The sequence below is a fragment of the Pseudophryne corroboree genome, chromosome 7 (genome assembly GCF_028390025.1).
Source record: "Pseudophryne corroboree isolate aPseCor3 chromosome 7, aPseCor3.hap2, whole genome shotgun sequence".
NCBI classification, from domain to species: domain Eukaryota; kingdom Metazoa; phylum Chordata; class Amphibia; order Anura; family Myobatrachidae; genus Pseudophryne; species Pseudophryne corroboree.
This window is the reverse complement of record NC_086450.1, coordinates 70,247,498-70,272,404: the sequence shown is the minus strand read 5'-3', so window position 1 is coordinate 70,272,404 and position 24,907 is coordinate 70,247,498. Positions and strand designations below refer to the sequence as shown.

General features: G+C 43.5%; 1 long non-coding RNA gene across 2 annotated transcripts; it reads right to left on the bottom strand.

Annotated features, from left to right (window-relative positions):
- Window positions 1-1,104: 1,104 nt before the first annotated feature.
- On the bottom strand, window positions 1,105-15,117 carry LOC134943383 (uncharacterized). 2 transcript variants are annotated; one of them, XR_010181506.1, is made up of 4 exons: window positions 14,757-15,117; window positions 7,027-7,050; window positions 4,290-4,465; window positions 1,105-1,339 (listed from the first exon to the last, which is right to left on the bottom strand). It is a non-coding gene; the product is annotated as an uncharacterized LOC134943383 (long non-coding RNA). The 2 variants fall into 2 exon arrangements; XR_010181505.1 differs by lacking the exon at window positions 14,757-15,117 and adding an exon at window positions 13,464-13,525.
- Between the last annotated feature and the right edge of the window lie 9,790 nt (window positions 15,118-24,907).

Here is a 24,907-nt window from a genome sequence, read left to right as displayed (position 1 = left end):
TGGTGGTCCAGGACCAATTAAAATTATTTATGGTCAATATAATAGGCAAAACCAGTGCTGGTGGCTGCCAGTCATAAAATATGTGGCCAAACAGAAGCAAATCTTGTCCCTCACCACACAACTGACCCTAAGCATGACATATAAATACAATTTACTTAATTTAATATTTCTTTCTAAATTTCTCAGTAAGACATTTTTGGCCTAGGGGTGCCGTGAAAAAAATTCTGATACTCTAGGGTGCCGTGATTCAAATAAGTTTGGGAACCACTGCCCTAGGCAATTGCCTAGTTTGCCTATGGCCGGCTCTGACGACACTACACCATCACAGGGGCTGACATTACACATATGTGTGTCGACAATTGTCATGTCCACCATTTGAACCTGTCGACCATTTGTATCTGTCGACCATAAGCACTCTTGACCTTTTACATGTCGACATATTGACCATGTTGACCTTTTGACCATGTCAATCTGATGCATGTAGATCATTTGATGTTGACCAATTGACTGTCTATCTAGACACTGTAGATCTATAGACCGCATACCCTTATAGCAAACAATGAGCTTCTAACCATTGTAACCATACTAGATAATTGACAGAAGGTGATAGGTTGCTATGGGCAACTTCTCCACTTTATCTCTTGAAGATTTGATACATCTCCCCCACAGGCACAAGGTGTGAATTTTTTAATCTACTGGTTTGTGCTCCATGGACCTGCAGGCTCATCTTGACTTGTGTTTTACATTACCTTCTGGTTTGAACATTAGACACGTCACATGTTGTGTATTATCACCTGTTTCATCTCTGAATTCCCCTCTGCCCTGTCCCTCTTCCGATATATTATGTTGTCTTTGTCGCTGTCTGTGTCCCTATCTTTGTTTATGTATTTGCTAATACTCTGCCACCATAACGTGCAGTCCTAGTTTTGTATTCTTGTGCTACTGATCTTGTGATCATAAAGCTTACTGTTTATTGGCTTTATGATCATAAATTTGCGTTACTTTCTCTTGGCCCTATAATGAATGTACTGTTTGTGTTATTGTTGAAACCCCAATTTAAAAAAAAAAGAAAAATAATACACACATCACTTTGCTTCAGTCTGACAAATTTTATTTTGAGATTTTATAGCGTGCAGTAAATATTATATAATGTGAGCAGAGCAGAAAATACACAAAGTACTTATGGTATTTAGTTTCATAGTGTTGGTAAGGAAGTGATTACACACGTATCTGTTATATGTGCGCTCAGTGCTAAGCAGGACATCTGTACAATTGGAAAGTCGGATTTGGAAACATTTTTCCTTTGATAGTCCAAACTCAATTTAAATCCAGGTCCACTCTGTAAGAAAGAATACAATTTGTGGTTAGTACATACTGTATATATGAATCTCAGGATAGTGCATGTCTGCAGTGTTTGTACCAGTAGTAAGTACATGGGTCCCCAGGCAGATTTAATGCTGCACCCAGGAGATTCCTGCCTCCACATCATGTGCAGTCAGTGCCGGACTGGGGCATAAAGGGCCCACCGGGGGAATGCAGTGGTAGGGGCCCATACTTAGGGGTGTGGCCAGTCTACAAAGGGGGTGTGGCCAGTCTCCACAGAGGATTGACATACACAGTTGTCTTGTGCAGTGTAATGCGACATATATACCGTGTATAATACAAGAGCACAGTCTGGAACCTGATCCCTAGAGGAAAGAGTGGGCCCTCAGGCAGTGGGGCCTACCGGTGGTTTCCCTGGTACCCCTGTGGGCCAGTCCGACCCTGTGTGCAGTGCAACATCTCCCAACCCTCCACATATCTGGATAAATATCCTGATCTCCCGGACTCTCCCACCAACAGCGGGACGGCTGGGAGGATGCATTTATACATGTCAGCATGTACTGACAGGAGCTTTTTAGGACTCCGGGTCTGCACGGAAGGTGCGGGTGCATTATTAGCCATGTCCCCTCAAAATGGAGCTGTGATTCCCAGTGTTAGCTCTCTAGTCTGCCTGCTTCACTAGTAAGTGGGCTAGGGCCCTCATTCCGAGTTGTTCGCTCGCTAGCTGCTTTTAGCAGCAGTGCAAACGCTAAGCCGACGCCCTCTGGGAGTGAATCTAAGCAGAAGTGCGAACGAAAGGATCGCAGCGCTGCGACAAAAAAAAAGTGCCGTTTGAGAGTAGCTGCAGACTTACTCCTACCTTGCGATCACTTCAGACAATTTACTTCCTGTTTTGACGTCACCAACACGCCCTGCGTTTGGCCAGCCACGCCTACATTTTTCCAGTCACTCCTGCGTTTTTATCTGGCACGCCTGCGTTTTTTAACACACTCCCCGAAAACGGTCAGTTACCACCCAGAAACACCCACTTCTTGTCAATCACTCTGCGGCCAGCAGTGCGACTGAAAAGCGTCGCTAGAGCTTGTGTAAAACCTCATTGGCTTTTGTGAAAGTATGACGCACGTGCGCAGTGCACCCCATACGCATGCGCAGTAGTGCAGATTTTTAGCCTGATCGCTGCGCTGCGAACAACGGCAGCTAGCGATCACCTCGGAATGAGGGCCTAGGTGCGGGAGATCTAGCCACTCTTCCGGTGGTGCGGAGGACTACCCAAAAAATTTGGAGCCTTCAGCAACTTTCAGGAGAGTAGGCAAGTTTGACCTATACAACCGTCAGCCCAGTCACCTGACAGGTGATAAGGCTGATGATATCATGATTGTATAGGTGTATTGCAGGAGCATTAACCAATAAACACCTTAAAACACCCCTGCAATGCAGTGGGATCAGAGTGTTATATCTTATGTGCAGTCTAATATTTTAGATGCCAGCCTCCTGATTCCATTGTCTTTCTATACAGGTCACAGGGGGTCATGCTGGTTACACACTATGGGCCATCATAACCCCTGTGAATACAATGAGCGTGTGCGGCCCAAGATTTGTGATTCTTCTGCGATCGCATCTTGCTGGGATGCGATCACAGGCTGACTAACAGGCGATGGGCCTTCGTGGGCATACACATGGCATTTGCGGGGAGTGGTTGGGAGAACGCAGGCGTGTCATGGCCATTTTCAGGGCATGCATCTCACATCAGCGGCGAGTCCTGCAATTGAAAACATGGCTCCCGGTGCAGCTGCATTCTCATTATTCTGAGTAGCTAGTAGTTATTCGATGGTACTCGATTTCTGTGACTGCATACACAATTCCGGTTGGCATCTTTTTACTTTCTGGGCGGCTCCTCACATTCCATTTTAAGCAGAAGCAGGATTGAGAAAATCGCTCTTTCTGTCTCAATAGCTGAATGAGGTCCCATGTTCCCGATCAGCCAAGTGATTGCAAAAATCTGTACCCAGCTTAGGACTCTTTCTCTGACATAATCAGCCTCCTACAAGTATTCCATCGCCTGCTGATTGGATGCTACAGTCACATGATATTTGCAGCCCACACAAAGGGTTTATGTAAATAATAACTACAACATTTAAAAGACATAGAAGTTGGGGCACAATTTAACAGCTTTATTGTATGAACGGCTGTTTCCTAGTAATTACATATGGGTTTGAACTTTTAGGGGTCTATGTTCTAAGGGGGTTATTCGGGTTGGTTAGCAACTGGGCAAAACCATATTGCACAGCGGGGGGGAGGGGGGGCAGATGTAACATGTGCAGAATGAGTTAGATTTGGGTGGGTTATATTGTTTCTGTGCAGGGTAAATACTGGCTGCTTTATTTTTACACTACAATTTAGTTTTCAGTTTCAACACACCCCACCCACATCTAACTCTCTCTGCACATGTTACATCTGCCCCACCTGCAGTGCACATGGATTTGCCCTGTTGCTAACTTTTTTGCTTTGCTAACCAACCTGAATAAGGCCCTAAGCCTTGGAAAGAGATAAAGCGGAGGGAGAAACCAAGTACCAACCAACCAGCTCCTAACTGTTATCTTTCAAACAAAGGGCTAGATGCATCATCACTTAGAGAGTGATAAAACGGAGTTTGATAAAGTACCAGCCAACCAGCTCCTAACTGTAATTTTTTAAATGGGGTCTGTGATATGTCAGCTAGGAGCTGATTGTCTGGTGCTTTTTCTCTCTCCATTTTATCACTCTCTAAGCGATGATGCATTTAGCCCACAGCCTGTAACATGGAGGTTAGGAGCTGATTGACTGGTATTTTATATCTCTCCAATTTATCTCTATACAAAGCTTAGTACATAGACCCCTTAGTCAGAAGTACATTCTATCAAAGAGTCACAGTAAGACCGATACACTAACACCCAACATATGACTACAGAAAAGGCAATCATATTCACCATGCTGCAACCAGGCTTGTTCTTCTAATGGAACCCATGGTAATAAGGTGGACCATTGTAGTGTGGCTGAGGTCCAAAGCCATGAGGTGGGTAATGATGGTAGTATGATGAAGAATTTCCATGAAAGTTGTTGTAGTAAGGGCCGTGTCCTGGACCATGATAGTAATTGTGATTACCTATAAAACACATATCTAGAGTTTAGATGATACTTATGACTGATGAACACACAGAACCATAACACATATATTTCCTAGTACTGTAACTTTTACAGTTTAAGTGAATGAGCTATGTTGTGGCATCTTTGCTGGTTTGAAAGTTAATAAAGAGCAATTAAATAAAATCCTGTCTAATTATAAGCATGATGGCACAGTGTCAGTCAGTTCTGACCAAGGCCATTTGTGTGTGGAGAAAAAAACCTAGAGAAGAGGTGACCCAGTAATCAGCAATGAGTCTCACAGGGGATTACTCCGGAGATCCAGTCAGCGGTGGGGAACACTCTGTCTCTGACTGATGGGGTCCACTGAGGCACCAAGCACTGGGCAATTGCTCATGCTGCCTATGCCTCAGCCTACAGTACCTCTACCATATAATAAATGTGGATTTGAGTGACAGCAAATTTACAATGTAAGTGCCAATGAGAGAGGGACTGATATGAATGATGATGAGCAGCACAGCGCTACATTGTGCCGCTACAAGTAAACCATAGTGGGGAAGGAGGTGCGTGGCACAGCTCTAATTTGGGGTTTGCAGTTTCCTATATCGCAACAGTCCCAAGTTTAAGGGTATACTCATCATTCGAGGCAATGGGTGAATAAAACATTTGCATATCACTGTGATTTTAAATATTTCATAAGGAGCTATTTATCAAAGTAGTTATATCTGGACCAATTCCAAATACAGAATCGCAGCAGCAAACATTCACTGATGGGTTCTATATGAAGAGATCCCTCTTCACACTCCGACAGCGCTGTGTATTGGAAAGGGCTAGCTAATGCCATTATTATAAGATAAAGGGGCCCATTTATTAACATTATTTTTACTAAAATAATGTAAAAAAGGGTGTTTTCACACCCATTTCACATTAGTTTAGTATCACTGAAATGTATTAAAGGACATTTGGAGCAGTTTTCATGAAAAACTGCTCCAAACCCTTTAATTGTGATTTTTTTAGTAACCCAGATCGCATTCCTCATACTTATAATGGGAAATGCAATGGAAATGCAATCTGGACCCAAATTTACTAAAATAAATTTGTCAGAAAATACCGCAGTGAGCCCTGTGATAATCTCGCTACCTCATGCTGGCGAGATCACAGGGCAGCACTGCGATCTGCACACCTTTGCCCAGCTTTCTTTTCCCCTGGCAGAGGAAGCTGTGCGGGGACTGGGCTCCAGTGATCAGCTGTGTGTGTCTGATGGACACACAAGCTGACCACACTGTAAAAAAAAAAGAATAAAATATCCATACTCACCAGTCCAGGGAGCCGGTGAGCGCTGCCAGGCGCCAGGTCCCCCATGTGCTGCTCTGTGACCCCGGTGCAGTAAAGTGACGCTGCAAAGCGGCAGCACATTTTAGTTTTACAGCACCGGGGGTCACAGCGTAGAAGAAGAACCCGGTGCCCGGCAGCGCTCACCACAGCAGAGGACACCGGCTCCTGTACTGGTAAGTATAAAATCTAGGGTGGGTAGGGCTCTTTTGAGAGGGGGGGATCCTGGCAGTGGCAGTAACGACGGTTGGTGGCGCATGCACAGCAGGACACCGGAGTATTTTCTACAAAAAATACCCCGATGATACTGCGGAGAGGCATCGCAGGGAAAGAGCTTGACTGCAAGCTCTGTCCCTGCATGTGATAATTGATACATCCATGCGATGTACTCAATTATCGCAGTGCGAGTTGGGGCGATTTTATCACCTGTCATCCGCATCATCAGATAAATAGACCCCTAAATTCCAACCAGCCAACTAGAGCAAATTATAACCCTACAGCACCTTAGAAGTATGCACTAGAGATGAGCAGGTCAGTTCAGTTTCGGTATGTTCGGAATGTCATCTTATTGGTTATCTTGCTGTCACTTGTTTTGGATAACCAATAAGATAGATGCGAACTTGCGATACGTTTGTGAAAAGAACCAAATCTGAACCGAACCACACATCTCTAAGGGTAGCTACATTCAGTTTTCTAAATCAAACTATAGAGGTTCATATAGAGTTTCATAATGTACAGTATAAAGCAGATATACAACTTTGTTTTCTATCTTATTCGCAGTACTTTCTTTATGTTCTCTGTCCCTTATAGCTGCCGCCATCTTGAATAAGACAATGACTATAACACTGCTTCTGCAAGTCTGTGATGAAGTACTGCTACAGATTAGTGATTTTGGTATCAAAGTATTGTGATACATTAGTAAGTGAATGTCTGACTAGCATGGGATTACTTTGGGCACAGTGACTTTGATGTAAGGTAACTTTTGCCAGGTAAAAACAATATATAGTGCATTTTGCAAAATGTTTATGTGCTTAATGTGAAATCCAAGTCTTTTACATGTGTCCTATTTGAGGAGGAGTCAGATGAAAGAAACAAGTGTTAGAAGAGCGCAACTAAAGGCTGGTGGCTCTTCTGTAATCACCCGGTTGATTTTGCCTAACTCAGTAATTGCCCCCATGCTGCATCTCGCAGGCTATTATATAAGGCCTGAAGAGTCCACAATTCAGTAATAGGTCTTGAGGGATTACTTACCGTAGTATGGCATGATGGAGTGACCTTTATAACAACAAAATATAAAAAAATGAGTCATTATACATCCATTTATTCAGACAGGGTAAACATTAACATATAAACAGGATGCGACCAGTCAGATAAAGTGTTTTCAGCTGCAGGGAAGAGAAATTTCCCTCCGCTGCTGCTCTCAGTGGGAGCGGACCAGTGGGGCGTATCTATAATGGGTGCAGTGTGTGGGGTGCACACGGGCCCCTGGGTCCAGAGGGGGCCCACACCGCACACACTGCACACATTTCTTTTATATACTTACCTTTCTGATGTCCGGGTGTGGGACCCCTCCTTTCCCGAGTCACGTAGCCATCAGCCGCAGCAGCGCTGTTAGCACTCTGCCTGAGCACTAGAGACTCTGGCACAGGGCCAGAGTCTACAGCGCATGCGCAGGTCTCTGAAACAATGGCCGCCGCGACATTTTTTCGGAGACTTGAGCATGCGCTGTAGACTCTGGCACTGTGCCAGAGTCTCTAGTACTCAGGCAGAGTGCTAACAGCGCTGCTGCTGGCTACATGATGGGAGAGGAGGGGGCCCACACCCGGAGACTGCACACGGGTCCCCTCCCCTCTAGATACGCCCCTGGAGCGGACGGTCCCTCTGCCTTCCTGCACCCTCACTACAGTGATTGGTCAGCACAGCAATAATCCCTACCCAGCAGCTGCAGACAGTAGCAGCCGCTGAGGAAGCGTAAATCAACATCCCCCCACTGTGTACTTGCCGGCCGTCCCTGCTGTTTAAAGGAAAGTTGCAATGGTCGCAATGTTTCCGATGTTATCGATGTCCTGATGGTGCTGACCGATGTTCCAATGTTTTTTTTTGGGGGGGGGTTTAAATGTAAAAAAAAAATTATCTTTTTTTGTTTTAAACTAAAATAGTTTTGGATAAGGTTAAAGTCATGTTCTTCACCTAATTCATTCATTAAAAAAGCCCCAGACAATTTCTGAGCGGTTTTTGGGGGAAAAAAAATTGTCAGATAAGTGTTTAACTTATTCACCCAACACAATGTTAATTATATGTGGCACCTGCCTAATGCAACACAGTTGTGTACTGAATATATAGGCATACAGGACACATCATCTTGTGCAATATTATTCATTTTGACAAATGTCCATTATGGAATAATGATGATAATAATAATAATAATAATAATAATAATAATAATAATTATGAAATAGCCCTTTATACAAAACATTCTTATATATGGCATTTCTTCATATAGCTTGTAATAATATGTGCCTGCAATGCATTATCCATGCACAATGGGGGATCATAGTAAGGGTAAGCAATTAATTCATGAATGTACGGCAATAGAAAAGATTTTCTGTTATCACTTATCACACTGATAAAACACCTTCTATCACCGCAATTTATCAAGAAAAGTGCAGTTGGCCATGTTGTCTGGTAATAGATCATAGGGCATTTTGTGCATGCATGAGTTAGCTTGATTTGCTTAGGATCAGGGCAAACAATTGTACTGCAACTACTTGTGTGCACTAGTGGGGTACAGGTACAGCACACACCAGAATTTGTACAAAAAATGTACCACCTACAATGTCAGAATATGTGTATGAGTCAGAAATAACACTGTGGTTCTCTTCCACATACAGTGTCACACAATACGTGTATGAGTCAGAAATAATAATATAACACTGTGGCTCACTTCCACCTACAGTGTCACACAATACATGTATGAGAAGGAATATTACACTGTGGTCTGTATGGCAGTGTCACAGTACTTATGGGAAAAAAAATGTATAGTACACTGGGGTACAGCTTTTATTTTAATTTTACACTGGGGCAGAGCCCCTGGATGGACGGACACAGCAGCCCCTTGATGGATGTACACAGCAGCCCCTTAATGGACAACACAGCACTCCTGGGGATGGACCACCTACAGTTGTGGTACCCAGGAGCGGTTCTTGGTGCGGGCAAGCAGTGCCTGCGCCCGGGGCACTATGGCCTGGGGGCACGGCCGCAGTCACCCCACAGGCACCGCCGCCTACCCGCACCCCGCTCCCCGGCTGCAGCGGATGCCGTGGGCTGTGTGGCTCCAGGGACAGACACTAGAGGTCATTATTGACCTCTAGTGTCTGTGCGGCGCTGCTATGGGAGAGACGTCCTGACGTCTCTCCCATAAAGAGGAGCCGTGGGAGGCCAGAGACGCTCCGTCAGCAGCAGCAGCGGCGGCGGTCGGGAAGCAGGAGCTGGGAAGTGGTAAGTATTTTTTGTGTGTGTGTGTGTGTGTTTGACAGCACAGCAGCAGAGGGCACAACTACAGGGGGCACAGCAGCAGAGGGCACAACTACAGGGGACACAACTACTGGGGGCAAAGCAACAGGGGCACAACTACTGGGGCAAATCTACTGGGGGGCAAAGCAACAGGGGGTCACAGCAACAGAGGGCACAACTAGTGGGGGCAAAGCAACGAGCGACGGGGCACAGCTACAGGGGGCAAATCCACTGGGGGGCTATTTTTTGGCGCGCACACTAACTGCTTTGCCGTGGGGGGGGGGGGGGCAGTGGAAAGTTTTGCACTGGGCGCCACAAGGTGTAGAACCGGCCCTGGCGGTACCACCTAAATTGTCAAAATGTATGATTATACACTGCGGTGTGAGTGACCAGTAGTGTCACAGAAAAATAATCGTATAGTACACTGAGGTGTAGCATAGAAAAAAAAAAATAACAAATAAAATAAAAAAATTATATATATATAATATATATATATCACAATACAATAAGAGCAGTAAAAGATTATTCTTACTCTCTTTTTTAAATGTATTTATTTACTATTTTTATATGCTGTTATAAATAAATTGTCTATATTAACTTTTATACTGGGTATCTGATCTGTATTAGCTATATCCTCAATCTTTTACTGTTCTTATTCTATTGTGGGACATCATTGGTTGCTCATACCCCTATCCCCTTACTTTATATTTATTTCTCTCACAGTGATTTACTATAACTGTTTACTTAGGGGGCAGCTGACGCCCTTACGTACTAGGGAGTGTCTTTTAGTTAAATGAATGTGTGATTTTACTATTTAAGGCTACAAGTTTTCTCATAAGTGGCGCTGTATTTTCCCATTGTCTATATATACATGACCAGCAGTGTCACAGAAAAATAATCGTATAGTACACTGGGGTACAGCACAGAAATATATATATATATATATACATATATATATATATATATATATATATATATATATATATATGCCATGCCTATGTCCCCAGTATTAAATAGCTTAGTCCCAGTGTCTGTAGATATGCTCATCTTATCCATGGCACTCCTGCCACCCAAAGCAGCGGCCTCTTTGTCTCTGGACTTAGCTAGTCATATGGTGCTATAGTTACACATAGCTGCCAACATTCCCAATTGGAAAACTAAGGCGGGGTACGCACAGGGAGACATGTGCCTGTGTGCTAAGCGATCTAGGTTAGCACAGATAGCTCAGCACACATCACTATACACCGCTATACAAATAGCTATGTGTGCTGAGCGATCTGTGCTAACCGATGTTCTGAATACACATGCTAGGCGATCTGACTAGATCTTGCCTGAATGTATAAATGATCTGTGCGAGGCTGCGCTTCGCTATCACTATGGGGCATACACATGGAGCGATTTGTGCTTAATTTCTAAGCGATTTAGTCAGATCGCTTAAAAAAAAAGGTAAAAATCACCCCATGTGTATGGGGCATAAGACAAATTTGGCCACAAATGTGTTCCCACCGATCTTACATGCGTGTAAGATTAGCCACTCCACACTGCGACTAGTTGCACCTGTGACTTAGCCGCTATAAGTACGCACACTCCGTTGCGGACACACTTGCCGTGGCTATCTTACCACGGATAAGCAAGATAAGCAAGGACCCATCTGTACAGTACAGCAACTTTCTCTGAGATGACTTCCAAGTTTTTCAGGACTGCATGCAGAGCCGGCGCTACCCGCTCAGCAAAGTCCTGCAAGGCAGGGAGGCACTGCAATGGAGAGGCGCTCTCCCTGCTCTGCTGCTGTACATGACTGCTGCTGCCAGCTGCGCTGCACCTTTCATACTGCATTAGAGGCAGCGTCGCCGGCAGCATAAAGAAATCACAACTAATCAGCATAGACTGGAGAGCCCGCCCACAGATGTTTCTGTCAAGGGGCTGCGGTTGCAGAACCAGTGGCACCGCACTCTGAATGGTGAGCGTGGGGGACACACTGGCACTTATCAGATGCTGCTCTCACAGGCCAGGGTCCGTCTTTTATAACGTACAGTACCAGACTGGCTGGTGCCCCGTGTCAGTATGCACTGTGCTGTGAGAGAACAGGTCACCCTGCCCCCCTCTCGATGTCAGTCACACTCACTCTCAGCCCTTACCGATGCTCCGCCCCTTCTCCCCCGAGGCTCCGCCCCATCTCATCTTTAACTTATCTCTAGCCTCCTTGCCTGGAGGCTCCGCCCCCCCTTCCCTCCTATACCAGTTCACTATACCTGCTCAGTCTCCTCCCCAAGTACCTTCCTCCTCCTTTCCTCCACCCATGGGCTGTCTCCAGTCTTCTGAGCTTCATAGTGTACACACTCTGCAGAGACCAGAGACCAAGTTCTTCCAGCTGAGGTAAGTATAAGGGGTGGGGTTGGGTGGGTGGTGTCTTTTAATGCAACTTGTAGTTGGATTGGGTGGTTGTATGGCTATTATGATGTTATTTTAGTGTTGTCAGTGATATGTAGTTTGCATTTTTATGTTTTAGGGTGTAGTCAGGGCTGGTGCAAGCTTCTCTCCCTTCACTATCCTCCCTGCTGCCTGCGCCTGTATGATGGCAGTGGCGCTGGCAGCGTAAAAGGGATCTTCAGGCACCAGCTACCTCCCTACCACCCTACTCTCTCCTCCCTGCTACTTGCACCTGTATTACGGCAGTGGTGCCGGCAGCGTGCAGGGGTTTTTCCTGCGTCAGCTACCTCCTCCCTTCTCTCTCCTCCCCCTCATCACCCTCCTCCCCGCTGCAGGCACATATATGGTGGCAGTGGCGCCTGCAGTGTGAAAGGGCTCTTCAGGTGTCCGCTACCTCTCACCCTCCTTTCTCCTCCCCCTCCTCCGCACAGTCTGCAACTGTGCCGGCAGCGTGAAAGGGCACTTCCAGCATCAGCTACCTCTCTCCCACCTCTCTCCTCCTCCCCGCTGCCTGCACCTGTATGATGACAGTGGCGCTGGCAGCGCAGAAGGGCTCTTCTGGCGTCAGCTACCTCCCCCTCCTCCCCGCTTCCTGCACCTGTATGATGGCAGTGGTGCTGGCAGAGTGAAGCGGCTCTTCAATCACCAGTCCGCCCGGCGCTGATCTCCTGTGTGTGTACCACAATCCCACCTTTCTCCCCTCCTGTGGACATATGTGTAAGGGGGAATACTACTGTTGACATTGTATGTGTATGAGACACTACTACTGTGGGCATTATGTGCAGCACAACTACTGTGGACATTATGTGTATGACGAACACGACTATGGGCATTGTGTATAAGGGGCACTATTGTGTAGCTTAACATTACTAGGGGCACTACTGTTATGTAACAAGTGCTGTCCCTTTATTACGTATGGGAGGGAGGGCGCAAATTTATCATTTGCAAGGGGGTGCCGATCACCCTAGCACGGCCTGACTGCATGACTGCATGCCTGCTAATTCTGATTCTCTTGCATCACGTCTGTCAGCAGTCACACCTCTAGTGTCAGGGTAATCTTTCCTCTGCATAGGTATGTGGTTAGAATACCGATTGTCAGGATACCGGCAGCGGCGGTATTACATACCGAACCCCTCTGCATATCCCTAATGCACACGTACACTGAATAGTATTTGCTCACTCTTGATAACATGTGAGTATTCCCAGCAATGTACGGGAAACATTTACAATATCAGGTCTAAATAACATGAATTTGGATCTCCACTTTAAATGCCCTCTATGCTAAATCCACATGAATACAGTAGGTGTGGAGCCCCATCATTCACTATATGTAGCAGGATCACAGGACTCACATATAGACTAGGCCTATGCATTGTATAGTAGTGAGTGCGGGCATCATACAGAATAGAGGGAATGATGAGAGTCCCAGAGGAGGAACCTCCCCCAATGTACTAATATTGGGTAGAGAGAAGATTTAGCAAAGCCATCAAGTGGAAAACACCATGGAGGAAATGTAATAGGGTGTGAGGATCAGAAAGATAGAGATTTTGGTCAAATTCTCCTGTTTTTTTAAAGTGGCAATCACTTACATTGCAAAATCAACCTGGTTTTGCCATGTAAATGATTGCCACTTTAAAAAAAAACAGGAGAATTTGACCAAAATCTCTCACTTTCTGATTCTCACACTCTATTACATTTCCCCTCATGAGCAGATGTTTCAGAAATAATGAATATCCTATACATACCTGACAATGACACCTGAGGATGGAGAGTGAGATATGATCACTCAGATAGGACTCAGCTACTTTTATAGCAGCAGGAGGACAGCGTGGAATAAAACAGATGCAAATGATAAGAGGCTGGGCACAGAACAGGAAACTCAATTTACATTCCAAGTTAATTTTAATTAAATATAAGACATTTCAAGTCTCTGAGACACCTGTGGTAATAATATAATAACAAGTCTGTCAGCCAATGACAGAGAAAGACAAGATTGCACTGGACATAAGATATGTTTATCAGTATTAATATGTAGCACATAAAGCCCACTACTGTTACTGACAGCTGCTGATTCATGTTGTGTGTTATAAAGTCTAATAGGCAGGAATTCTAATTACATAGGAGTCTCTTCTCCAGGCAAATTATCCTCCACTCTGGATCCTGTAAAACAGGACACTACTGCTCGGAACCCCGTCTACACCTCATTGCTTAATAAATTAATGTACTTTCTTAATTAGTTTAACTTTAACAGATAATACTTATCTCAGTCCCGGCCTAATTTCTTGACACAGTTTAGACTATTTATAAAAACTTTATTTGGAATGGGAATAAACCTGGGATTGGTCCCTCTTGTCTGAGTGGATTGGGAATGTCTATGTTTGCTCATTATTATCACCCGGTCCAGTTCAGCCTAAGGGGTCTATGTACTAAGCCTTGAAGAGAGATAAAGTGGGACGGAGATAAAGTACCAGCCAATCAGCTCCTAACTGGTATGTTACAGGCTGTGTTTGAAACATATCAGGAGCTGATTGGCGGTTAATTTATCTCTTTCTCTATTTATCACTCTCCAAGGCTTAATACATCTACCCCTCATAGTACTGAGCATTGGAGAGTAATAAAGTGGAGAAAGATAAAGTGGAGAGAGATAAAGTACCAGCCAACTGTTATGTTACAGGCTGTGTTTGGAAATGACAGGAGCCAGTTGGCTGATACTTTATCTCTCTTCACTTTATCTCTCTCCAAGGCTTAGTGGATGGACCCCATGTTCTCTTGTGGCATGCTGCACTGGATAATAAAATATTTACTTATGTAACCCACATATATGGACTGGACTGAATATATGTATATGCATAAAGATCAATAGTAATAATATTGTAAATATATATAGGCACTATTTGAAATGCCTGTGAATATATGTATGTATTATATCAGAATATATGGACACTAGTATAGAAGGATCTAGAAATATGCTCACGAGGGACCTAACACTAGTATAGAAGGATCTAGAAATATGCTCACGAGGGACCTAACTGCCATACCTGGGCTCACGGGAGGAGCACGAGCAGTCCAGGAGGAGGTTAGAAATAAAACTGCCGGGGCTGAGCGAGGGCAGAGGCTGTTCGGTTGGAGCTGTGGTCGGATGCCTGAGGAGAGGAGAGCGTGATTGAGGAGAGGACGGACGTCACTGTGTCTGACCGGAATTAACCCGGGAGCAAAGGAGTGGAGGCGGAGCCGCAAAGCAGCGCTGTCAGCGGCGGCATAGACATATCAGTGTAAGCCGCCAGTATTAAGGGAAGAGACGCGGGGAGGAGCGAGACAGCGAGACGAGACTCCAGGGAGGAGCTATACCGTTGGGCAGCCAAGGTCTCCGTGTGACGGATGAGCGGCCGAGGTCCTCTGGAGAGGGGAGCTGGGACGTAGCAGCCTCCTGAGAAGGGAGATATCATACCGCTGTAGTTATTATATTGAAATGGAGCAAGAGAAAATATATTTATAGAAAGAGCAAGAGTGGATACAGGATACGACCTATTGACTCAGAGTAATGGTAACAAATAGTAACAGTTACCATATAACTACATGTTTCCTGACTTAGGAATAAAAGGAATTGCTTATGCTGATTTAAATCCTAAGGGAATACAGTGAACATTGAATCTACAAGATATATATATATATATATATATATATATATACTATATTCTCGGACACATCTGGAATTAATTTGACTCTCTTTAGTAGTGACATAACTAAGGGCCCCAACGTATATACACTGCAGTTAGAAGAGTTGCTTGAGTTACTGGTAACTTATTCTTAGAATACCCGGGTATTCAGGTATTAGCCTCTATTACACAAGAGTTACATTTTTTGGTCTATTGATAATTTACTTTTTTTGTATTGCATGCAGATGTTTTTGTATATGGAATAGCGAAAACTGTATGTCTATCATTATACCTTATATAAATTATATGGATGTAAGTATTAATAAAGCCCTTATTGTGTTGAACCTATATGACAGAAACATACAATTATACTTACCGTCGAAGGGTTCAGCAGGACGTGACTGACCTGGAAAAGAAGAGGAAGGTATTTACTTTATAATTATAACTTATTATACTGCCTTAACCAACACAATATAACTCCCTGCTCACAATAGTCTCGTTCTGAAAGGATAATAAAGGCTAGAGAGGTTTGGGCTTACCTGAGCGAGCCCAAAAATATAATAGCTCAGGTGGAGGCACATCATACTAATAATACTAACCATCTGGTGTTAGCGGATACTAACACGGATAAAGGGGTGGTTACAACTGGAGGCACTGCTGAGATCCCAGGTTAGCGCCTAGTTTGGAAAGACTAGTGTATAAATAACGTGGATAGAGATATGGATTGCGTTACACGAGAGGACATGTATCTGTGGTGTCAACAGAAAGGGAAAAATCCCCAAAGGTGTTTCGGTATAAAAGGAAGTTTTTTGGCATTTTCTGACAGTGATATAACATCCAAGGTCAGGACACTGTATGGAGTGTATGAACCTTGCATAGTGGATAAGTGGAGAGGAGAGCTGGGAGAAGTATGTGCTATACTTATAGAAACGGGAAAAGACCTAGATGCTAGTTTAATTCCCTGTAGAATAATAGCAGATGAAGACTCAGGAAGGAAATGGGATATTCTTTGGCCAAGTCAACGTCTGAGTGGCAGAGAAACTGAGGATGCTCCCAGTGCTAACAACCCCGAGATGTCATCAACGGATGAAGTGGGTAATTCAAAAAAATCCAAAGATGGAGAGAGAGAAGGGAGTGATTCCACCTTCAAGAATAGTGAAGACCGACTAGGGGGCCAGTTCGAGTCCATAATGGATCGTGTCGTTACTCAGCTTGAGAGGTGGCATTACGAAGGGAGCTATAGGAGATTACGCATTTTCTCTGGAATCCAGCCAATACCTCAGGGTGAGGAAACATATGATTCATGGAAGGAGGCGGCTAAACAACAAACGGAGGAGTGGCAGTGTCCGGACCACATAAAAAAGCAACGAGTGGTTGAGAGTTTACGGGGACCTGCGATGGGTGTAATACAAGCTGCCCGGCGGAGTAACCCGAAAGCAACCCTGGAAACATATTTTGAAGCTCTCGACTATGCTTACGGAACTCTTGAGGATGTAAGGGATTTAGTATCAAGGATGCAGCACACTTTCCAGGATTCAGGAGAAAAATTAAGCAATTTTTTATACAGATTAGACAGATTGTTGTATAAAATAGTAGATAAAGGAGGAATACAGAAAACAGAGGTGGATGCTAGCAGAATGAAACAGCTATTGAGAGGTGCATTGACTGCAGACCCTGTGGCGCAGAAATTAAGGTGTTCTGAGACTCGTCTAATTCCTCCTAGTTTTAATGATCTAATGAAAGAGATAAAGCAGGAAGAGACTCTGATCGAAATGAGAGAACGAACCGTAAAAAAAGTAAAAGTGGTGGTTCCTACTATAGAATCTAAACCTAACTTATTTGAGGAAAAGATGTTAAAACTAATGGAAGAACAAAATATAAAAATTGATCGATTCTTTACTACTCAAAGTGTTAATGTCTCCCAACGAGGCATAGGACGAGGATATAGGAACACCAGAGGATGTTTCAAGTGTGGGCGATATGGCCACAGGGCGATTGAATGCTATCAGAATAGGAGTAGTAATAATGATGATAATATCAGGGATGATAATAACCCAGCAGGAACTGATCAGGGAAACGAGAGGGGGAGGTCAGTGGTCATCCCCTCACTGGCCCCCTAGAAATTGGTAGATATGCTATGGGGAGCTCATGGTGGAACAGAGACATCCCAGAGGGTCTTTTGGGAACCGTTCCCATGAGAGTAGCTAAAATAAATGGAAAAAAATGTAAAGTTCTTTTAGACAGTGGTTCACAAGTGTCTATCATTTTTGAGTCATGGTATCGAACAAATATACCTGATGTGAGGATACAGTCATTATCTGGACTGGTAATTTGGGGACTCAGTGTAGAGAAGTACCCTTATTTGGGCTATGTCAATGTCACCCTGGAATTTGAGAAAGATGGGACTAATGAGATTAATCAGATCCCATTTGTTGCATTAATATGTAATGAAATTCCTGAAGACAGAGAAAATCTCCCCATTATTGTAGGGACGAATACCAAATTATACCAAGCCTTGACCGACTGGTGTAGGGAGGAAGATAATAAGGGTAGTAGTAATACATTTGTTATTCAAACTCAGACTCATGAAAAAACAATGGCATGTATAAAATCAGAGAGTGCTGAAAGTGCTGAAGAGAATGTTAAAATGCTAATAAACGTTTTATCTGTTGGTGGAAAGAGATATGACTTGTGTTTTGAGGGAAGCGATATCTCTGGGCCTGAAAAGGATGCTTTAATACGGGAATTATTGAAGAGAGACCAAGCTTTCTCAGCAGAAGAATGGGATTTAGGGAAAGCTAAGGGAGTTGAGCACTACATCAAATTAACCAATGATAACCCTTTCCGTGAGCGGTCACGAAGAATCGCTCCAGCCGACTTTGATGACGTGAGGACACATTTAAAAGGGTTATTAGAAAATCAAGTCATTATCTAATCCAGAAGTCCATATGCCTCGCCTATTGTTATCGCTAGAAAAAAAAACGGGAAAATTCGTATGTGTGTGGATTACAGAACTTTGAATCAACGGACGATACCTGACCAATACACTGTTCCCAAGATTGATGAGGCTTTAGACTGCCTTCAAGGCAGTATCTGGTTTTCGGTTCTGGATTTGAGAAGTGGTTTCTACCAAATTCCCATGTGCCCTAGCGATAGGGAGAAAACAGCGTTCATCTGTCCTTTAGGGTTTTATGAATTCTTAATGATGCCGCAGGGAATTAGAGGAGCTCCAGCAACCTTTCAACGAACTATGGACAAGGTAGTCGGAGATATGAATTACCGAGAGGTAATAGTATACTTAGATGATATAATAGTCTTTGGCAGTACCTTGGAAGAACACAATGTCCGCTTGCTTAAAGTGATAGACCGGCTGATTGAGGGGGGTTTGAAATTGTCTTTGGACAAATGTCACTTGTGTCAGTCCTCCGTAAAATATCTAGGACACATTGTCAGCCATGAGGGAGTCGCCACTGATCCAGCTAAAGTAGAAGTAGTAAATAAATGGACCCGTCCCGCTAAATTGAAAGATCTGCGATCATTCTTAGGGTTTTGCGGGTATTACCGGAAGTTTGTCCCGGGGTATTCAAGAATTGCTAAGCCATTGACTGACCTTACAAAAGGATATCCACCAATTTGGAAAAAGAAAAACCCGTCACAAAAGAAGCCGGAATTAGCCTCTGATGGTTACTTTAGACTAAGCGAGCCATTCGGAGAAAGATGGAGTACTCAATGCGAAAGAGCTTTTGAAGAATTAAAAGAACGTTTGACAAATGCTCCTGTTTTAGCATATGCTAACCCTAAACTACCATATACGCTACATACAGATGCTTCTCAAGAAGGTATAGGTACTATATCAACTGCATCAAAACAAATTGAGACCAATAGCCTTTGTAAGTAGGGGGTTATCAAAAAGTGAAAAAAAGATATCCGACTCATAAGTTGGAGTTTTTGGCACTGAAATGGTGCATAGTTGAGAAGTTTCATGATTATTTGTATGGCTCCTATTGTGAAGTCCATACAGATAACAACCCCCTTACTTATATTCAGACTACCACAAGGTTAGATGCCACTGGGCACCGTTGGCTGTCTGCTCTAACATTGTATGATTTCAAGATCAAATATCGACCAGGTAGTACCAACACTGATGCTGACTCCTTGTCAAGGATACCTAATCAACCAACTGATATTGAAGAAGAATGGATAGAAGTGCCGGCCGGAGAAATAAAAGGGATGTGTCACAATGTAAACAGTACAGTGAATGGTATGGACGCGCTGGAATTACTCAGCAGCCTGGGAGCTACTGGACAGGCTATACCTTTATCTTACTGCTGGATTAGTAACATTGAACTTGAAGGATTATCCAAAGTCCGTCCTAACCAATTTCAAAAAGATCAAGAGCACGACCCCTGTATAGGATATATAATATCTAAGATGAATGGGAATGTAACTGTATCCAAACCCCCGGAATGGGCTAGAGATATTCAAATGCTGGAAAGACAAATGAAGAATCTGCTATTCAATAAAGGGATTATATACCGGAACCGAAGACATATAAATGGAAGAAGGAAACTCCAACTTGTACTCCCACAGAAGTATCAACCCCAAGTGTTGAAGGCCTTACATGATGACCATGGACATCTAGGAATTGATAAAACCACGGGGTTGATAACTGACAGGTTTTACTGGCCTAATATGAAAGTGAAGATAGAGGAATATTGCAAGACTTGTGGAAATTGCATAGTAAGAAAATCATTACCTATGAAAACCGCCCCATTAGTCACAATACAAAGTAATGGCCCCTTGGATCTCGTATGTATAGATTACCTGTCTTTAGAAGTTGAACCTGGAAAAAAGTGTAATATACTCATTGTGACTGACCACTTTACTCGCTATGCGCAAGCTTACATGACACCTAACCAGAAAGCTTCGACAGTGGCCAATACCCTATGGGACAGGTTCTTCATTCATTATGGGTTACCCAATAGGCTACATTCTGACCAGGGGCGGGATTTTGAAAGTAGGCTTATTAAAGAATTGTGTGCCACTTGTGGAATCGAAAAATCTAGGACAACCCTGTATCATCCGCAAGGGGATCCTCAACCAGAGAGGTTCAACCGCACATTATTAAATATGTTGGGAACCCTTAATCCTTTAGACAAAGTTAAATGGAAAAGACATATCAATAGAGTAGTACACGCCTATAATTGTACAAGAAATGAAGCTACTGGAATGTCCCCTTATTTCCTCATGTTTGGAAGAGAGGCTAAGTTGCCTATTGACGTGTGTTTGGGGGTATACCCTGATGGAAAAATTGTCCCCTCCCACTCCAAATATGTAGAAAACTGAGGGAAGACCTAAAATTAGCATATGAATTAGCCAATGAATCAGCCAAAAAACTGAGAAAGAAAAACAAAGTGTATTACGATAGGAAAGTACGAGACCAAGTTTTAGCTCCCGGAGATAGGGTACTGTTGAGGCATCTTGGGATGCCGAAAAAGTTCAAGATAGCCAATCGTTGGAAGGAGGAACCATATGTTGTGGTAGAGAAATTCCATGACTTACCTGTGTATAAAATTAAACCAGAAAATGGAGGAAACACTATACTTACTTATCATCGTCAACACCTACTCCCGATTGGACGGGAAGTCAGGCTAAGAATGTCTGATAGAAAGGAAGACGACCATTCTAATAAGAGCAAACAGGGGGTGATAAACCCACAAATGCCAACCGAAAAAGACTGGGAATGTTCGGAAGACGAGGATTGTGAAAACTTGGGATACTATTATAAGAGTGGGGATATTGATTTTGTGAATCCTAAAAAAGGGCCCTTTCAATCCCTAGATAAAAATAATCCTATTTCGGAGTATGATGTAAATTATACAAATGGGAATGAGCGTGAGATCGTAAGTGATAAGGATTCTCAGTATATTGTAGATAACATTAATGATACCACTAATTTAGGAGAAAATTCCGAGGGCTCAGAGAGTATTTCTTCGGTAATGAATGGAGTAGGTGGTATAGGAAATATTCCTCCTGTAATGAATGAGGGAGGAAATGAGCTATTTTAAATAAAAGAGAGGCCAAGACGGATCTGCCAACCACCTTCTATACTTACATATGATGAATTAGGGGTACCAAGGGTAGTTCCAAGGGAGGTATACTCTTTAAACTCTAATCTAATATATAGTTGGCCGTATTTTGGAGATACTTATATATAGTGTATAAAGGAAGGGGATGAAGTATTTATTTGTAGATGGTGATTTTATTGCATAGCTGAATGTTAATCACCAGGGGGAGAGTGTAACCCACATATATGGACTGGACTGAATATATGTATATGCATAAAGATCAATAGTAATAATATTGTAAATATATATAGGCACTATTTGAAATGCCTGTGAATATATGTATGTATTATATCAGAATATATGGACACTAGTATAGAAGGATCTAGAAATATGCTCACGAGGGACCTAACGCTAGTATAGAAGGATCTAGAAATATGCTCACGAGGGACCTAACTGCCATACCTGGGCTCACGGGAGGAGCACGAGCAGTCCAGGAGGAGGTTAGAAATAAAACTGCCGGGGCTGAGCGAGGGCAGAGGCTGTTCGGTTGGAGCTGTGGTCGGATGCCTGAGGAGAGGAGAGCGTGATTGAGGAGAGGACGGACGTCACTGTGTCTGACCAGAATTAACCCGGGAGCAAAGGAGTGGAGGCGGAGCCGCAAAGCAGCGCTGTCAGCGGCGGCATAGACATATCAGTGTAAGCCGCCAGTATTAAGGGAAGAGACGCGGGGAGGAGCGAGACAGCGAGACGAGACTCCAGGGAGGAGCTATACCGTTGGGCAGCCTAGGTCTCCGTGTGACGGATGAGCGGCCGAGGTCCTCTAAAGAGGGGAGCTGGGACGTAGCAGCCTCCTGAGAAGGGAGATATCATACCGCTGCCTCCCCTGTACTTGTGAGTACTATATACGCACAGACGACCATATAATCAAAATACAGACTAACATCAGTATAGTCAGAGAGCGTGGATAGTGTATAACACTACAAACACTACCCAAAGCGCTCGCGACAGCCGGAGGGTATCTGTGCGTCAAGCATCATTTACACAGCACGCGCCTAGGAGTGACAGCAGTAGGATGATAACTGCACAGCCCAGTTGAAAGATAGTAAAGCAGTATCTTTTACAATAGATACTATAGGTACTTTTGGCCACTAAGTATTTCTGCTCAGTAAGAGGCTGGGGGAGTAAGTTGTCAGCAGTTCAACTGTATAGCAGCCGTCTGACATTTCTCTACTGCATCTGATCCAACAACTAATATAACCCCAGCTTTAGTTATTATATTGAAATGGAGCAAGAGAAAATATATTTATAGAAAGAGCAAGAGTGGATACAGGATACGACCTATTGACTCAGAGTAATGGTAACAAATAGTAACAGTTACCATATAGGTACATGTTTCCTGATTTAGGAATAAAAGGAATTGCTTATGCTGATTTAAATCCTAAGGGAATACAGTGAACATTGAATCTACAAGATATATATATATATATATATATATATATATATATATATATATTATATTCTCGGACACATCTGGAATTAATTTGACTCTCTTTAGTAGTGACATAACTAAGGGCCCCAACGTATATACACTGCAGTTAGAAGAGTTGCTTGAGTTACTGGTAACTTATTCTTAGAATACCCGGGTATTCAGGTATTAGCCTCTATTACACAAGAGTTACATTTTTTGGTCTATTGATAATTTACTTTTTTTGTATTGCATGCAGATGTTTTTGTATATGGAATAGTGAAAACTGTATGTCTATCTCATTATACCTTATATAAATTATATGGATGTAAGTATTAATAAAGCCCTTATTGTGTTGAACCTATATGACAGAAACATACAATTATACTTACCGTCGAAGGGTTCAGCAGGACGTGACTGACCTGGAAAAGAAAAGGAAGGTATTTACTTTATAATTATAACTTATTATACTGCCTTAACCAACACAATATAACTCCCTGCTCACAATAGTCTCGTTCTGAAAGGATAATAAAGGCTAGGGAGGTTTGGGCTTACCTGAGCGAGCCCAAAAATATAATAGCTCAGGTGGAGGCACATCATACTAATAATACTAACCATCTGGTGTTAGCGGATACTAACACGGATAAAGGGGTGGTTACACTTATTCCCATGAACCCCCTAAATTCCTTACCTGGGCCTCCCTGAAAGAACAGACCAGCCTCAGCATACTGTATGCCCATCATCTGGTACCACTTGTCATCTGGGAGAACCTGGCTAAATCTCACCACCTCACTATGGGGGTGATTCAGAGTTGTTCGCTTGCTAGCTGCTTTTAGCAGCATTGCACACGCTAAGCCGCCGCCCTCTGGGAGTGTATCTTAGCATAGCAGAATTGCGAACAAAAGATTAGCAGAATTGCGAATAGAAATTTCTTAGCAGTTTCTGAGTAGCTCCAGACCTACTCACAAATAGCGATCAGTTCAGTCAGTTTCGTTCCTGGTTTGACGTCACACACACGCCCAGCATTCGCCCAGCCACTCCCCCGTTTCTCCAGACACTCCCGCATTTTTCCCTGAAACACCTGCGTTTTTCCGCACAATCCCAGAAAACGGCCAGTTTCCGCCCAGAAACACCCACTTCCTGTCAATCACACTCCGATCAGCAGAAGGATGAAAAAACTTTGTTACGCCGTGAGTAAAATACCAAACTTTTGTGCTAATTTACTTGGCGCAGGCGCGCTGCATACATTGCGCATGCGCAGTTTGCGACTAATCGCTCCGTAGCGAAAAAAAATAACGAGCGAACAACTCGGAATGACCCCCTATGTGTCCTTCTCCTCTGATCCCAATCTGGAGACACCATGGGGAATAATGACAAGTATAAGTGGGGATCACCAAACTTCTGCACTGTCAAGTGGCTTTGACCCATCCTACTTTCTTTTTTTTTTTCCGGAAAAGTTTTATTAATCGATTTACAGTAATACATAGCATCAGAGTGTTTCATTAGTATAGAAAAGCAACATAATACAAAAAGGAACACAACAAAGAAATAATATGACAATCAAATGAGTAAATCTTTTTTTTTTTTTTTTAAGTGAGACGACAGAAATAGAACAAGAGAAGAAAGAGTCCTCTAGGTCTATGGTGTTGCCAACCAGCCTAGGGGAGTGAGAGAGCAGGAAGAACAAAGACAGGAAGAGAGAAAATTGAGGGCAAAAGGGGAAATAGATAGAAGAGGAGGGGGGGTCCGGGTGGCGGGGTCCGGGCAACCAACACAAAAATAAGGGTGCATAGCATAATTAGCTACAGAATGGGGAGGGGGAATTTTGAGAACTGAGCCAGGGTGCCCAGACCTTATCGTACGCCCTGGGGGATTGTCTAATGACACTGGTCATATATTCCATCTTATAAACGTACCAAATATAAGCGACAATGGATTGTAGGGATGGTGGGGAGGGCAAAAAACAGACCTTTGCAATTTGACATGTCGTGGCAGTAGCC